The sequence below is a fragment of the Sminthopsis crassicaudata genome, chromosome 3 (genome assembly GCF_048593235.1).
Source record: "Sminthopsis crassicaudata isolate SCR6 chromosome 3, ASM4859323v1, whole genome shotgun sequence".
NCBI lineage: Eukaryota > Metazoa > Chordata > Mammalia > Dasyuromorphia > Dasyuridae > Sminthopsis > Sminthopsis crassicaudata.
Genome location: NC_133619.1, coordinates 482,264,960 through 482,284,107, shown reverse-complemented (window position 1 = coordinate 482,284,107; position 19,148 = coordinate 482,264,960). Strand labels below are relative to the sequence as shown.

General features: G+C 34.4%; 1 protein-coding gene across 2 annotated transcripts in view; it reads right to left on the bottom strand.

Annotated features, from left to right (window-relative positions):
- SPATA13 (spermatogenesis associated 13) overlaps nt 1-19,148 on the bottom strand; it is a 369,865-nt gene that overhangs the window by 230,149 nt on the left and 120,568 nt on the right. The window lies entirely within an intron of this gene.

Here is a 19,148-nt window from a genome sequence, read left to right as displayed (position 1 = left end):
ACAGCAAAATAACTGTTTGGTCATGTATACATATATTGTATTTAATTTATACTTTAACATATTTAACATGTATTGGTCAACCTGCCATCTGAGGGAAAGGGTGGGGGGAAAGAGGGGAAAAGTTGGAACAAAAGGTTTTGCAATTGTCAATGCTGAAAAATTATCCATGCATAATTTTTTTGTAAAAATCAATTAATTAATTAATTAAAAATTTAAAAAATAAATAATCTGTTAATTTAAAAAAAAAAGATTTTATGTTCCAAATTTTTCTCTTTTCCTCTCTTACCTCTGCCTCTCCCCTAGACAGAAAGTAATCTGACATCGGTTAAATGTGTACAATATTTTGAAACATATTTCCATATCTGTCATAAAGAATAATTAGACTAAAAGGGAAAAAGACATGAGAAAGAAAAAACAAACAAGAAAAGAAAAAAAAATGGTGAAAATACTATGCTTTGATCCATATTCAGTCTCCATAGTTCTCTTTCTGGAAGTGAATGGCATTTTTCATCCCAAGTTTAATGAAATTGCTTTGATTCATTTATTAAGAGAAAATCTATAAGAATTTACATAGTGTGTGATGGAGAAGAAAGATGAAATGTCTGTTGCTTCCATTACATTTGAGAGGCATTAGTGGGATGGTACTACCAAACCCCATGGGTTTGCCATGAGAAAAGCATTTTGTGACCTTAAAATTCTATATTATCATATTATTATTAATAATAAATTAATACATGACTATTATCATCAATGTTATCTATCTCGACTGTTTTAAGGGCTCAAAGATAAGTTGCTATTAGCCTTTTATACTTAATTTTCTGTGGACTATAATCAGTATTCAATAGACATTTTTAAGTACCCACTTAATTAGGTACTTAATAATTAGGTAAGTAACCTACCTGATAAAAAGCATTTATTAAATACTTACTATGGTGCCAGGTACTGTGTTAAAAACTAAGGATGCAAGAGTAAAAAAAAAAAAAGACAATCCTTGCCCTTAAGATCGAATAGGGGAAGATAACATACAATAGGAAACTAAAATGTAGGGGTAAGGAAGAAGGACCTGATAGGAGACATGGAGAAAATGTCAGAAATATCCCAGGGTAGTACAGCCAGATGAAAAATTAGGAAATGTTCCTCTTTAAATGGAAGATTTTTGAGTCTATGATTCTATACTTCCAATCAAAGGGTCAGAGGATCGTGATAAAGTGAAGGCTGATAGGATCATGGAGGACGATGATTTTCCCAATAATGAGCTTCTAAGTGCATGGTGGACTATTGTATAAGTGAATAAAATGCATTTTTTATAACTGAATAAGAGTAAACCCATTTTCTTTATAGTCAAAAAGCATGTTTCCCTCACTAGATATGTATATTTTGACAGTTTTCATTTCATGTAGTTTGGAGATTATGAATAATCAGTTTGGTAGCATCTATTAAAAACGTTATGAAATTTTTATGAATCATTGTTATGTACAGGAAACAATTCTATCTATAATGATATGATGGTTTTGGAAAAATTTGTTGAATTATCAAGAACATTAGGGTGCTTACAGCTTTAGTATGAGCATGTATCATCTGTTAATTTATAAAAGCTAATGACCTCATGCATCATTCTAGCTACCTGATGTTCATGTCTTTTGAATTATCTTTTTGTTGTTCAGTCATTTAGTCCTTTATAACTGTGACCATTTAGGGTTTTATTGGCAGAGATAATGGAGTGGTTTGCCATTTCCTTCTCCAACTCATTATACACTTGAGTAACTGAGGCAAACAGGGTTAAAAGACTTACCCAAGATCATCCTTCTAGTAAGTATCTGAAGCTGCATTTGAACAAGGATGAGTCTTCTAGATTCCAAGTTTAATGTTCTATCCACGGTGCTACTACTTGCTGGAAATACCAGGTTGATGCTAAATTTCTGCACCCTGTGGTGTTATTCATTGAATACTTTGTTTAATAAATCCAAATACCTTTAGGATCATCTTTCTGTAATTTCTGGTAACAATAAATTGTTTGATGATGATTAAGATATAGTTTTTTCATTGGTTTCCTAATACATATCCCATTGTTAAAAAGTAGAGTCAAAGGAAAAGATAATGACAAATGTTGGAAGGGATGTGAAAAAACTGGGACACTAATACATTGTTGGTGGAATTGTGAAGGGATCCAACCATTCTGGAAAGCTGGAGAACAATTTGGAACTATGCTCAAAAAGTTATCAAACTGTGCTTGTATCCAAAAGAGATCTTAAATGAGGGAAAGGGATCCACATGTGCAAGAATGTTTGTGGCAGCCTGCTTTGTAGTGGCTGGAAACTGGAAACTGAGTGGATGCACATGAGTTGGAGAATGGCTGAATAAGTTGTGGTATATGAATGTTATGGAATATTATTGTTCTGTAAGAAATGACCAGCAGGATTAAGACAGAAAGACTTGGAGAGACTTACATGAATTGATGCTGAGTGAAATGAACCAGGAGATCATTATATACGGCAACAGCAAAACTATACCATGATCAATTCTGACTCTTTCCAACAATGAGATGACATGCCAATTCCAATGATCTTATGATGGAGATAGCCATCTGCACCCAGAGAGAGAACTGTAGGAACTGAGTGTGGATCACAACATAACATTCTTACTCTTTTTGTTGTTCACTTGCATTTTGTTTTCTTACTCAATTTCTTTCCTTTTTTATTTGATTTTTCTTGTGCGACAAAAGAATTGTATAAATATGTTTGCACATATTGGATTTAACATATATTTTAACATATATAACATATATTGGATTGCTTGCCATCTGGAGAAGTGGGTACGGGAAGGGGCAAAATTGGAACACAAGGCTATGCAAGGGTCAATGTTGAAAAATTATCTGTGTGTATGTTTTGAAAATAAAAAGCTTTAAAAAATAGAGTCAACTCAAGATACATTATGTATTTTCTCTTGAGAATGCAGTTGATTCTATTCCCTTGCTCCAATATTTTCCTTTTTTTCCCCCCCTTACAGATGTGGGGATTTCTTTAAACTGGAACTTGGCATTTGAACTTCAAGAAGAAACCATTCTTATGGTCTCACAGATAGTAAACCATAAGAATGGTTTCCTCTTGAAGTTCAAATGTCAAGTTCCAGTTTAAGGAAATATTGTAAAAGTGTAAAGGGAGGCTTTTCTTTGTTTCCTTGCTCACCAAAGCTTTTGAGAATTATAAATTGATTTTTCCCTTCACCTGAATTATCCCAGCCATTACAAAACATATCCTTAACTTTATAGAGACAAAATATAGTAACAAAAAGAAACTATAGATCAGGAAAAAGATCTATAAAGATCACTGGCCTAATTTCTAATCTTGGTTCTGCTACTACCTAACGATGGTAAAGTATTTAGACAAGTCATTAAACTCATCTGAGTATTTATTTCTTCATCTATAAAATGAGTAGGTTTCACATAAATTATTTAGCATTTCTGTGTATGACTATCACTAAAGTCCAGAGGAAAGAGATAGAAAAATTCCATGCAGAATAACTACAAGGTATGTAAATTACTCGAGAGCTTATCTACCAGATGTGTATGTATGTTATATAAATATAAGTACAGAATTCTCTTTACAGAAATAGACAGATTTTTAATAATTGGAGAAATATTCATTATTATAGGCTGATCCAATTTAATAAAAATTATAATAATATTCAAATTAATTTATTCTGAAGCATAGCAATCAAAATAACAAAGAGTTACTGCATAAAGCTAGAAAAAATAAAATGATTCAACTGAAGGAACAAAAGGTCAAGAATCTCAAGGAATATCACAAAAAAGGATGACAAGGAAAGAAGCCTAGCAATATGAGATCTCAAAATATGCTACAAAGAAGTAAGGAAAGAAAGAAAAAGAAACAAAGGAAAAAAACCACAACTATTTAGAAGTGGTCAAAAATGGAAGTAAATTAGTGGAGCAGATTTGATATAAAACATAAAAAAGCCAAAAAACAGAGTAACATAGTATGAGGAAACTCAAAGATATAAAGATTGAAATAAGGATTAATCATTCAACAAAAATGCTGGAAAAAATTGAAAAATCATCTGGCAAACATAAGGTTTAGACCAATATTTCGGATCGCATACCAAGATAAACTTCCAATTAATTATATCATTTGGGGCAGCTAGATGCCACAGTAGATAGAGTGCCTGGCCGGAGTCAGGAAAACTTATCTTTAATGAGTTCAAATCTAACCTCAGACACTAGCTGTGTGATCTTGAGAAAGTTATTTAAACCGGATTTCTTCAGATCCTCATTTCAAAAATAAGCTGGAAAAGAAAATAGCAAATGACTCCAATATCTTTGCCAAGAAAACCCCAAACAGGATAACAGAATCAGAAATGACTGAAAAATGGTGACTTAGATATAAAACGTATAAACATAAACACATTAAAAAGGCAAGAAATTAAATATTTTTTCACAATTAAGGATGAAAAAATTCATGATCAAAGTTAAAATTAGAAGGAAAACTTTTAATTAGGAAAAATCTTTGTAGCTAGATTCTCTGATAAAGTTCTCATATCCAATATATATAAAGAATTGATTTGAATTTATAAGAATAAGAGTCATTTTCCAATAAAAAATTAGGTAAAGGAGATGAATGGTCAGTTCTAAAAGGAAGATATCAATAATTAGAAATATTTAAGGGGAGCAGGCAGTTGGTGAAGTGGATAGAGCACCAGCTCTTAAATCAGGAGGGCCTGAGTACAAATATGACCTCCAACACTTAACACTTCTATGTGACTCTCTGTGACCCTGGGTTGTGTGACCCTGGACAAGTCACCTGACCCCAACTAATAACTAAAGAAATTCGAATTAAAACATCTCTGAGATTCTAATTCATGCATATTAATATATTGTTGAGGGAGTTATACAATTATTTGTCCAATCTTTCTCAAAGCAATTTGGAATATGTCAAAAGTCACCAAATTATGCATATGTTTACAGTGAGCAATGCCCATATAAAATTTTTACTAGAAAGAAGATAAAATAAAGAGAGAAAAGATCTATAAATAATATATATATGTACATATATATGTATATAAAATATATATATATATATATGTATAAGTAAAGACCCCTAGCTGCTCTCTGGAGCTATAGCTGTTTAGACAATTAGGAATTCCACTAATCTTACATTCCTTGCCTAAGATTCCTCCAATTGAGGACAGTTTAGCCAAGTTCTAATGAGAATTCAATATCTAACCAGAGAATCAGAGAATGAGGCTATCTCTCTATTGAAACAGTGTTAGGAAAGTTGTTGGCTCCCCTTGGGCTTCTTGACCATTCCCCTCAGGGTCTCAAACTTATCCCTGTCTTTACTATGGAAAAAAAAACTCTCCCTCAAGCATCAAATGGAGACTCACTACAGAATCCACAGCAACAGAAACCTTTCTCCTGCCTCCTCTGTCCCAGCATTCCCAGAGCCTTTTCTGTCTAGTGCCAAAGGACACAGGGTATAGAACCTTGTGCCTGACTGGCTATCCCAGCTTGGTCACTATACAGGTCCACAACATTCTGAGCCATCCACCTGGATGGATCGTCCAATTCACTTTCTTCTAGTCCTTCTCCAGATTTTCTCTCATGTCCCTGTAGCAACATTACCTCCTCTTCCTCCCCATTTCTGTGTCCTTCTTGAACCACCTGATAACAGGATCTTACAACTTCTCTGGCCACAAACTATATTGGAGTTTAAATGAGGAAAAGGGATTTGAAAAGCCAAATAAACACTGGAAATGAGGCACAGACACCGAAGCCTTTCAGGGCCTGATCCCTGGTTGTCCCAGACTTGGTTCTCAGGGATAGCAGAGTCTTAGTGTTGCATGTGGCCCTGGCTCTTTAGGACTCTTAAAGCTACACCTCTTGGTTAGCATTTTTAGGCCATTAAATAAAGGAAAGCCAGTCAGAGGGGCAAGAGAGCCTGATTATACCACCATAATCAAGCTGGCAGAACTTCAATTCTCTGAGAAGAAAAGAAAAGTCACACACATATAAATACACACACACATAAGTTATGGGAAAAGCACTTTGTAAATACAATACTATAGACATGTGAGTTGTTGTTATGTCTATTCAGTATACAAGATTTAGCTTTAAGAAATGAGAAGTCAAAGGCTATAATGACTACACAGAAACCTCACATAAATATCATTAATACCTTTTTAAAAGAAGTGAATCAGGAAATACTAAACATGATGAACACCATAATAACCCAATTAAAAATAAATTTAAAATGTTCCAACAGATAGGAAACATCTGGATGCTGATGTGGGAATTATTTCTGAATCGGCTGTATACAGTTGATTTGTTATTATTTGTGACTAAAGATTTGTTAGAGCAAAGAATAAAAGTGATTCCAAATAAAAATATAAATGAAAAAAATATAGTGTACCACTGGGTAACTCTAACTCAAATCTACTTAGATAAGCTATTGATTTTTTTTCCCTGAGGCAATTGGTGTCAAGTGGCTTACTTAGGGTCACATAGCTAGGAAGTGTTAAATGTCTGAGGTCAAATTTGAACTCAGGTCCTCCTGACTTCAGGGGTGGTACTCTACTTTGCCACCTAGCTGCCCTTTGATTTTTTTAAAAATAGGAATTTGATCAAAGAAATAATATTGATTGATTCAAACTATCATCATTGCCTAAGAAAATTTAACTTAAAAGAGAATTTTACTTAAATAAGTGATTCACTGCAATAAAAACAACCCCTCAAACTCTTGTTCTCTTTGGCAAGCCAAGATAGACATATCATGACCAGACAGTTCAGAAGACAATAGATTGGGTCAAGAATTGAATAAGGATAAGAGTTGTGTGGATTATAGAGGCACAAGGGCAAATGGGCAAAAAGTTTTTAGAATATAAACTTCTTGTTAAAACCTCATGGAGAATGATGGTAAGAGAGTTTGAGCAATATTATCTCATAAAATACTAACCAAAAAAGCAATGGGGAAAACTCAAAGAAATGAAATTCAAGAAAAAATAAATTAGAACAAATATGATCTCTTATATTTGGACTCAACAAATAACCTCTGCAAATATAAGATGGAGGATGTTAATCACCAGTTCATCTGAAAAAGATCTGGAACTTTTGGCAGACTATTTAAATAATGATTTACAGGATTGTCAAAGAGTTAACAGTGGGATATTTCAGCTTTCAAAGTTCGTACAATCTCAAAAATGAAAATATGTTTAGAAGGATTGTGGGGGGGGTAGGAATGGAAGGAGAAAAAAATGAAACACAAAATCTTACAGAATTGAATGGTGAAAACTATCTTTACATGTATTTGGAAAAGTAAAATATCCTTAAGAAAAAAAATTCATGCAATCTTAGGTTGAGTGATATAACTTTCAGAAATGATGGGTGATAGTCTTGCTATACTCTGCTCTGATCAAAAATCTGGAGTATTGTTTTCGGTTCTGGGGATAGGATAGTGGAGGCCTTGAGTTCATACCATATGAGTACAAGTAGAACAAACTAGGGATATTTTTGCCCAGAAAGAGAAGATTTGGGAGAGAGAGGAATGATAAATATATTTAAGTAACTAAGAATCTATTAGCTGAAGGACCTCTTAAAGTTATTCTTGGCTCCAGAGGATAGAACCAGGTTCAATGGGTAGAAATTATAAACAGGCAAACTTGGGCTTCATGTAAGGAAACATTTTCTAACGATCCAAATCTGGAATGGATGATTCATCCAATGACACTGGCCTCCTGGCTGTTCTACAAACATCTGAATCTGAGAGTTTTCACTGGCTGTGAAATTCCATGCCTAGAATCCTCATCCCATCACCTCCACCTCCTGGCTTTCTTGCTTCCTTTCAGTGCTAATTAAAAATCTACCTTCTACAGGAAGTTTTTCCAAATAATCCTTAATTCTAATGCCTTCCTTCTATTGTCTCAAATTTATTCAACATAAAGCTTGTTTGTACATAAAGTTTGGATTATCTTTTGCCTTTCTTTGTATCCCCAGCACTTAGCACAATATTTGACACAAAATAGATGCTTTAATAAATGCTTATTGGTGGATTTCTCCTCATTGGAAAATGTTAAGAAAGAACTGAGTGACCTTTTTCTTGAGTACATGGTAAAGGAGAATTTTTTTTTCAAGTATGAGTTGAGCTAGATGGCTCCTGAAATTTCCTTTGAACTCCCCAGTTTTAAGAAGAAAAATTTATTTTTAAATGATAGCTTTTTATTATCAGAATATATGCAATATATATTCACTCTTGCAAAACCTTGTGTTCCAAAATTTTCTCCTTCCCTTCCTCCTACTTCCTCTTGTAGACAGCATACAATCCAATATATGTTAAGCATATACAGTTCTTCTATACATATCTCCCCATTTATCATACTGAAGGAAACTTATTTGAAGTGAAAACTTTCACCAAAAATTGGAACCCATCCTATTTTTACAAGGTATTTTCTCTATCAGGGACAGTGGACCCTAATATTAACAATCCCAGAGGTGAATGAGGAATGGTGATAAATAGGGGTGTACAGATGGCACTGAAGAAAACAATGATTGAAAAGCTTCTAAAGTAAGCCAGGTAAACATAAAAAATTGTTTGTGCTGTGTTGGAAGTGACACAGTTTTAAGGATGCTGACAGATTGATTCACAATATACCCAATATAGGGAAATATATAAACAGAGTAGTGAAAGTCAAGGACCTTGTTATTACTGAAAATAGGCGATCTAGAAAATATTTTTAAAACTTACTATTAACCTATATGTCTACTTCCTGTCTTGAAAAATCTTTATAAGAATTAGCTACACATGTATCAAGGACATATTTATAAAGGTATGAGAAGTGAACAAACAGATTTTTGCGAATGATATTCTACAGAAAACCACATTTTTATGTTCTAACATTTGAAGGAAACAAGGTAGAGACTACAAAATCCCAGGACTTATTTCTAAGCATTTGAAATAATACGTGAAAAGACTACCAACATGCTTCTCCTTCAGGAACTTGTCTCTTGATTAAGTTAAAATTTATCTAAGATCCTTCAGATGATTTCTGATTAGTAATATTAGTAAGATATTAAAAAAAAGAAAACGTGTTCACCATAGGTATTTGGGGGATATGGATGTTATAGTCCAGTATAATAACATCTTCAATGCTCTCCTTTACATACAGCTTTGTTCAGATTATATCAAGTCCAGAGCATTGTAGAACTTTCTAAATGATATCTATAGACATTCAAAGGAGCTTGACCTAACTATTCATACAAGAAAAATCAGTGAGTAAAAAAAGTCTATTCTTACAGGAATTATCATATACATTTGGGTATTTAGTACATAGCCCTCAGTATGTACTTCTGAGATAAATATTGCTGAGATAGATAGAATTTTTTTATATCTAAAAATAAGAAGTATAATAGATATATTTTGATATATCACTTTATGTCCTTTAAAATGTGAATTTTACTCAAAATGTTTGTGCATCTTCCTCACAACATAAAGAAAACAAAATAGCAAAAAAAAATAAATTTAATTCAGATTATTTTATGAGTTTTTCAACTAGATATAGGTTAAGTGGAAGGGCCTCTGAGTCTCTCCCAACTCTGAAGTTCTTTGATTTTGTAATTCAATTCAATAGATATTTATTATGCAACCACCATGATCAAGGCAGCATCTCAGAAGCCTGAAGCAGCTCATTTGCAGGAATGTTTTATTAGAACTCTGATGGAGGTAGAATGAGTAAACCATTAGTTTGCATAGCATGAGCTAGTATGATAAATCAAAGTAACAAATACTACTTTTCTTTATAAAAACATGGGGGAAGTGATATATTTAAATGTACTCAGTTAAAAGCAAGACTTATCTTTTTTTTTTCTTTGACATCTATATTCACATATTACACAAATAAAACAGACTATAGTGCAGACTATAGATCTGTAAATTAACTGAATGATTGGGTTTAAAGTACTTATTACTTTAGTTTCCATAAAATGATAAAATACCTTCTGCCATCTAAAAGCTTATGATAATATTCTTTTTTGTTGCTATCTTGCATGGTTTATATATCTAAGCTATTCCAATTATTCTCCATCTGGGAGTGTTAAAACTTTTATTTATCTATTTATTTATTCATTTATCTATCTATCTATTTATTTATTTTTGCTGAGTCAGTTGGGGTTCAGTGACTTGCCTAGGGTCACATAGCTAGGAAGTGTAAAGTATCTGAGGTCAAATTTGAACTCAGGTCCTCCTGACTTCAGGACTGGTGCTCTTCAGCTGCCCTGTTAAAACCTCTTTTATTTTAAATCCATTTTCCTTTCAAGATACAAGAGCAAATATGTAGCATTCAGTATAGATAGAAGAAAGCAGGATAGAAAAAGAAGTCAGTAGGAGGGAAGAATGGATGTGTCAAAAACTGAAAGAAGACCGAATATATTCTTTTTATAATAGGTGAACAGTTATGGAATGCTGGGGGATAAAAATCTTCCATCTCCATATATGGCAACTACTAAGAGGAAAGATACAAGATCAGACTGCCCCTACCTTATCTTTGATGATGCTGGTCAAATCTCATTTTGGCTCTTCAAGTTCTTCTGTTAATTCAAAATGGATTGATTTCCTCTAAAGGAGATTACCTTCAATTCCTAATAGTTGAATAGAGAGGCTTTTCTTTGGGTGAAGTGTGCAGAGCAGAGTGAGGATTGCAAGTAAATCAAGGCTAACTCTGCAAAGGTTTGAATTAACTACTTTTGGCCATTAAAGGTAAGGGCATTTAGAGCAGCTGTTATGGGAAAGTGTCCAATGAACAGCCACTGAGGACACATGTGGCCAACAACATTCCCCAGTGCTGCCTGCAACACATTAAAATGTAATGTAAATATTTAAGAAATCAAATATAAATACAATTTTAAATATAATTAATATTATATTTTAAAATTAAGTCATTCTGCTGCCACAGAGATCCTTAATTACTACCACTCAAATATTTGTTGTTCAATTATTTCAGTCATATGATTCTCTCTGACCCCATTTGGGGCTTTCTTAGCCTGGATACTAGGGTGGTTTGCCATTTCCTTCTTCAGCTCATTTTACAGATGAGGAAACTGAGGCAAATAGGGTCAACTGGCTTGCTCAGGATCAGTCAGTATCTGAGGCCACATCTGAACTTAGGAAAATGTGTCATCCTGACTCCAAGCTCAGCTGCTTGTTCCAGAGTACTGAGATAACTAATTTAATTAGCAGCAGACAGATAGGTATAGAGACAAGTGTCATTTGAGAGAAGTGCCATCCATAAGGGAACTCTTAGGTAAGTTATTCCTTCCTAGTGCTCAGTTCATTTTCAGGAAGTAGTTTGTCCAGGGAAAGAACAGGGAAAGATATACTACACCACAGTTTATTTTATAAAAGACACATTACTGGATTAGCATCCCCAGTGACACAAAGCAACAGGATACCAGCAGCAGCTGCTGAGAGTACAGGACTCAACACTCCATGAGTTTTATTCAGTTCATTCAGAAAAGATGAACATCTTCTTTGAGCCCCCAAAGATTTTTTCCCTTCATTCTTCTGTGGAACTGATTTGTGCCAGTCTCAGCCACAAAGAGACACAGTTGCTTCTCAGTGATGTGGTTGGTAGAAATGACCTTTTAACCCTGGTCTGTGTATAAGGGTCAGGTGGGAAAATGAACTGATTGTCTACTGCCTTGGAAAATGGTTCAAATAAAATGTAACCTTCTCAACTATGTGAGATCACTGGTGCTATTTTACCACGATGCCCTGGAAAACTAGATTAATTACTAAGCGCTGTTTTTGAACAGAGCTTAAAAGGAAATGACAGGCTCTACAGTTGTAGAGAGAACAGTAAACCATTTAAAATTAACTTCATGTTGTTAATTGACATAGCTAAAAGAGACTTTAACTTTTGAGTTATCCATCTATGGCTTATTTTATAAGGAGAAATGTATGATATGTTTTTCATTCTTCCATGTTATTTTTTGCATATACAAAATAGAAAATATTCTCACATATCAACTAATGAATTTTTGAAAATAGGAAATGAGAGCAAAGTAGCATATTTTTGACAATTTAAAAGAATAGTAGAAATTACGTCAATAGAATAATAATCATCTTTTAAAAATGAGAAATAGAGAAGAGCTAAAGTCCACATATCCTATAGTATAGGGTATCTCAAATAGCTTAACACTGTGGTAATACTTTTGAGATACCCTGCATATTGATTGAGTGATGAACAAATAGCATTGATTAAACACTTCCTATGTGCCAATCATTGTATGTGCTAGAAGTATGAATATAATAGCAAGAGAATTCATTTTCTAATGGGGGAATCAACACCTATAGAGGAATTGTAACCAGGGAAGAGGAATTGTGGTATGAGAAGTCAAAAAGATGATAAACTAAAGTAGGCAGGTCTTTGCTATACCCTTTCCAAAGATAATGGTAGTGTTGATTTGATTATGTTTCCCAGAGCAAGAGCTGTGTGGGAAGCAAAGAGGAGGTTATATAGTCCCAAAGAATACCAAACTGAGTGGCTTATATCTTTCTAATCAAGGCTTCTGGAGGTCCTATTTGAATAATAACAGAACAGCTACAAAGTATATTGGCTAACATTTCCTTGTACTTAGCTGTGGACCCAAAAGCAAAAAGCAATTTGGACTCTCAGAAGATAGCCATATTTCTCAACTTTGTGGAAGGAGATGGGGAGGGGCTGGGGCAGAGAGACTTCATAAAGAGTCTCTTCATTAATTGACTGATTCTTTCATTTGGTTCAGCTGTCTCATGGGAAACTGTCCCATTGAACCTTAGTCTTCCATTCAGCATTAAAAGCTGAAGGAGACTATTTCAGAGGATCCAAGACAACCTCAAACTCCTTATAGGAAGAACTATATTTCTTTGACTCATTCTAGAATATTCCCACATGTTCTACCTGCAAACCATCATGATACAACACACTACCCTGAAGAATGTGTTATAATCTTTTACCCAAATTATATAGATGAATTAGTGCATAATATAGTAGGATATATAATATAATACAATAAAATATTACTTGGACCTGTCATAATTTTAAAGATTTTCAGTGATCAATTCTTGATGATGATTCTGATGATGATGATACGATGATAGTATTTATAGAACACTTTAGGTTTGAAAAGCCCTCTACATATATTTTCAGGCTTGAGTCACCTGAAGGCGAAGATGCCAAATACTTGGGAGGGGGATCATATCATGGTGAGCTAGAGTGCTAAACAAAAAGTCAGGAAGACCTAAATTCAAGTCTGGTCTCTGCCACAGAGTAGCTGTTTAAAGCTGAGAACATCACTTACCTTGATCTTTCCATCTGCAAAATGAGGGTATTAGATTAGATACCTGTAAGGTTCTTTATAACTCAAAACCTGATCCTCAGCCTGCCATGATATCTAAAAATTTCTACTGCATGCATACAGATTCCCAAGGTTATACATTATTATATGCTCACCTTCATTGCAGAGTGACCTTCAAGAAAACTACATGATGTACTAAGAGATTTCCCAGGTTACTTTGAAGATTTTTCTGGAGACTTTTTGGGAGAAGTGTTTGCCAAATTCCAATACACAACCACATTTCAAATTAGACTATGTACCCTACTACTGCCTAAGGATATGAAGGCTATATCTATTACTAGACCTATAAGGCATATTAGAGACCTTTTATTCACACTTTTCATTTGGAGGCAAGGATATAAGGTTCAGAAAGGTTAATCAGTTGCCTAAAATCAAAAGGCTAGTTAGTCACAGAATTGAGATTCTAATTCACGTTTTGTAATCCTATACCTCTTCCCAACTATGAAGAAAACAGTATCTGATTTGAAACATGAGCAAAATCAGACAGAGAAGTGACTTGCCCATATAGCTACAAAGTATCTAAGAAAGCAACAGAGTAGGTCTTCTTATGTTGCCTTTCTTGCCCTCCTGCAAGTAGTGGTATTTCTCTAGATCTTATTAAATACTGAAAAGTGAACAGCTAAGAAGACTAAAATATAGACTAACAAGCAACAATCTTATAATTTATTGTAAAGTAAATTCAAAATCCCAGTTCTCTTTCTTACTCTTTCTGATCTGTCAGCTAAATCTCTGTGAGTCTCAGTTTCCCCATTTGTAAAGGGAAAGAGTTTGGATCAGATGATTACTGAGGTCACTACCTCATACATATTTTTGCCACATGGTTAATCTTGTTAATCCATTTTCAGAAATAAATAATCTTCACAAATAAGAATAAAAATATTTTTAGTACACAGACATCATCTCATCCAGTTTCCTTGTCTTACAGGTTAAGCAATGAATGCCAAGAAAGGTTAATGTGACTTGCTTAAGAAATTAAAAATAATTTCATTTATTTCAATGAGAAATGTTTATCCTGGCCATTTTATTCTTATGTAATAAAATACTACTCCTTTGTAAGAACTTAAAAATAAATTGTAGTAATCTTACTTGCTTTTTTGTAAAAAAAAAATGAATAAAAAGAACTGGAATCTTAATGACTTCAGATTCAGTGTTCTATCCCCAATAACAAACTACTTTATAAGAAATTATGGTCAACATAATGACCAGTCTTTTAATCAGATATTACAAAACTATGGCTTTCTGACTTTTTATATGACCTCTGATCAAAGAATGGTTTTATATTTTTAAACAAAATTATTGTATTAAAGAATTAGCTCAGGGATCATACAAAGCAGTAGCTAGCCAATTTCTGCTCTAGATAATCCTGAGAAGTTTATTGTACTTAAGAACTAAGAGAAACCAAAGATTTGCTCAGGAATATCTGGAACTGAAATCCAAGAAATCCTTTTTCAGGACCAAAAGCAGAAGAGAAACAATGATGAAGAGGGATTTTAGACAGAAAAATTGATTCCAAGAATGGGCAGTTGGAGGTAGGGCAACTCCACATTACATAAGAGCTACTTTACCACAGTCAGGGATGACTGTAAACCCTAAGGGCAGGGATTATACCTCATTTTGTATTTGATTCTATCCTTAGTGCCTAGCATCCAATAGTTATTTAATAAATTCACATTGATTGGTTGGAATCCTATCAACTTGCTAGAAACACTTGGATTGAGGAATCCTAGAATGTCCCAAGTACCAATTTATACGTTAACTTCCAACAAATCTTCTATGTTCAAGGGTAAATGGTAAATCTGAAATGTAATTAAATGCCTGTTGTGGGAATGGAATAAGAAGAGCTAATCTTTATAGAGTACCTTAAGATTGGCAAAGCACTTTAAATATATTCTTTCTTTTGATCTTTTAATAACTATGTGAGGAAGATGCTATTATTCCATTTTATAGATGAGGAAACTGAGGTTGAGAAGTAATCTGCTCAAAGTTACATAACTAGAAAGTATGTCAGCATTAGAACTGAAATCTTGATGACTTCAGGTTCAATGATCTATCCCCAGTAAGAAGCTTGCTTTATAAGGAGTTTTTACTCATTATACTTTGTGGCTGTCAGGAAAATCATCTAAAAGAAGAAATAATGCATTAAAATGAAGTCACCATGGAAGTTAGGATTTTCATTTAAAGGTTAATGTTTTAGATCCAGATTAAAACATGACACAATTCCACAGAATGTAAAAAATCTGGAGAAGGGGTAAGTACATGGGTCAAGTATAATATATGATTCAACTGATGACTCTTATGAGAGAACTAAATGTTTAATTCTATCCTCCTGGGTAGCCACTAGATATCATTTATGATGAAAGGGACTGTTTGTGCATACAAGTCGAACATCTGGAGATAAGGTCCCTTATCCTCCAGTTAGTGGGCTATAAACCAGCGGACTCTGCTAATACAATAATAATAAATCTCAATAGAGCTTGTAAGTTGTACTGTCATCTGTAGAATCTCACAGTTCGCAAGGGAAGGGGAGGCAAAGGAGGAAGAATGATACTGAAAAATGAGGATGGAAATTCCAGTTTTAGGTTTCAATCATTAGTAGAGTACATTGCTTTTGGAAATAAGGAGGTTTTCAGATTTATAAAAAATAACTTTCTTGATTCAGAAATGAAGAATCAACTTCAAGAAGCAAGACTAAGAAAACCCTAGAGGACAACTCTAGTGAATGGCAGTCTGTCCTGAACTCTTTGGAGGCTGGTTGTAGCCCTTAATATGTGGGATTCAAATTTAAATTTGCCCAAAGGGATTCAGGGCAGAGCAAGCCATCTATGATCCAGAGCCTCACAAAGATTAGATGAATTCTGGGACTATTCTCCCCAGGGAATGTCTATGATCATATGAATCAGGTCCTTTAACCCTTGAATTAATTATCTCCAGAAGACACTTGAAAAGGCCAGGACAAGTTGAAAATCACATAGAAAAAAATTAAGCCAGAAATTCTCTTATTTCTTAGAGAAGAGATTCAGAGAGGATACAATCATTCTAATCTCATCATCAAGCATGAACCATAAATTCTGTAGTGGCTTAGAGAATAATGATGATAATAATATAGTTAGCATTTATAGAGCTCTTTAAGGTTTACAAAGCATTTTACAAAGATTGTCTTGTTTTATTCTCACAACCACCCTGGGAAGGAGTTTTTACTATTCCCATTGTATAGTTTAGAGAACTGAGGCTGAGAGGTTAGATGACTTCCTCAGGATAACACACAGCTAATCAGTGTCTGAGGCTGGATTTGAACTCTGACCCTTTCATTTAATTTCTGGGGGGTTGTTAGTCAGGAGAGAGAAATGAGGCTATATAAAAGGGGATGTAAAAGGGGATTTATTATTTTTTCATTTAAATCCTTCCTAATTTCCAATTTGAACAATTTATTTCATCGAACTACCCAGAAAGTAAGTAAATAAAAGGAAGGGTGGAAGGGAGGAGAAAGAAGGAGGGAAAGAGGTGGGGAGAAAGAAAGGAGAAGAAAAGAGACACAGAGAGAAATAGGGAGAAAGAGAGAGACAGAGACAGAGAGTGAGACAGAGAGAGAGAGAGAGACAGAGAGAGAGAGAGAGAGAGAGAGAGAGAGAGAGAGAGAGGCAGAGACAGAGAGACAGAGAGAGAGAGAAAGAAGAGAAGAGAAGAGAAGAGAAGAGAAGAGAAGAGAAGAGAAGAGAAGAGAAGAGAAGAGAAGAGAAGAGAAGAGAAGAGAAGAGAAGAAAAGAAAAGAAAAGAGAAGAGAAGAAAAGGAAGGAGGGAAGAAGTAAGGGGGAGATTTGGAAAGCATTTCATAAGTCCTTACTATGTGACAGGTTTGGAGTAAGAAACCTGTCTTACCATATCTATCCAGTAAAAAAAGATAGAGGAGCTCTGTGCCGTCACTATCCTCCAGAATCATAGCAGAATGAGCTACAGAAAACACTTTCTATTACTCTGGAAGTTCCAATTCATGCTCTATAAGAAACACCTATATATTTCTATTAAATCCAATGAAAATTCTTTTAAACAATTCAGTTCAATAAACCTATTTAGTACCCTCGATCCTGGTAAAGTGTTAGATTCTGAAAATTAAAAAACAAAAATGAAACAATCTCTGCCCTCAAGGAACTTCTATTTTACTATGAGAAAACAGAATCCTTAGTGAAATGTCTCTTTTTTAAATGAATCGATATGGTACTGACTTCAAATATTTTCAAAGAATTCTTGTCTGACAAAACCAATGCCAAATATATCTTGTTCATATGTCATATAAGACCTGGGACTTTAGAGAAAACTCTCCATGTACAGATGAGGAAACTGGAGCCAGGGAGGTTAAGGGTTGTTGTGGTTTTTTTTGGTTTGTTTGTTTTGTTTTGTTTTTTCCCAAGGAAACATTGGTTACAAGTTTTTTGTCAGGGTCACAATATGGGTAGAGAGCTTTGTAGACCTTAATGCACTATATAAATAAAAGCTATTACTACTGAAAGGCATCTGAGTGGCTCACTGAACTGAATACTGAACTAGAGGACTGAACTGGCCTGGAGTCAGGAAGATATGAGTTCGAATACAGCCTCAGACACTAAGTAGATGACCTCAGATAGTAGCTGTGTAACCCCAAATAGGGTCACAGAGTCAGAGATGAATGAAAGAAAAGGAATAATAACAGTCATAAAGAAAGTAGGTGGCTTGGTGGATAGAATGCTGAATCTAGAGTCAGGAAGACCTGAGTTCAGATGTGAGTTTGGATACTTAACTTGGGCCCTTAATCTCTGTTTGCTTTAATCCATTGGAGAAGGAAATGGCAAACTATTCCAATTTATCCTTGATCAGAAAACCCGGGGGCAGCTAGCAGCTAGGTGGCACAGTGGATAGAGCACCAGCCTTGATTTTAGGAGGACCCAAGTTCAAATCTGGTCTCAGACACTTAACACTTCCTAGCTGTGTGACCCTGGGCAAGTCACTTAACCCCAGCCTCGAGGGAGGAGAAAAAATATATATATACATATATATATATATATATAATCAGAAAATCCTATGGATAGTATGGTCCACAGAAGTCATGGAGAGTTAGATATGACTTAACAACAACATTACTCTTGGAATATACATGGACAATTTCATCCTGTTTCATCCTAAACACTTAACCCTGAAAACACTGACTATATTCCTGTGCTACTCAGAGATTTATTACTCTATGCCCAGGGATCATTGGCAGTACTTTCCAAGTGATCTCAATTCCTGATATTCACAAAGAGTGAAGCATTCTTTTTAAAAAATTTTAAAATAATATTTTATTTTTCCAAATATATGCAAAGGTAGTTCTCTGTATATACTTTCATAAAACTTTGTTTTCCAAACTTTTCTTCATCCCTCTTCTCCCTCCTTCCTCCCCAAGACAGCAAGTGATCTGAGAAAAGCACATTTCCGTATTTGTCATGTGGCACAAGAAAATCAGGCCAAAAAGGGGAAAAAAAAGTCTCAAGAAAGAACAAAACCTACTATGCTTCAATCCACATTCAGTTTCCATAGTTCTCTACCTGGATTTCACTCAAAGAGTGAAATAACCGCTGGGACCTTCTGTACAGAGAAAAGACACATTTGAGCTCACACGCATAGTCTGCTTACTTTTTTCAGGATCCAAAACCCTCTCAGGCAGCCATTTACCTTAATCTGGGGATAAGATCATGATTTGTGTTTGTGAGGGAAGTCTTTTAAATACTAGCAATTTCTAAGA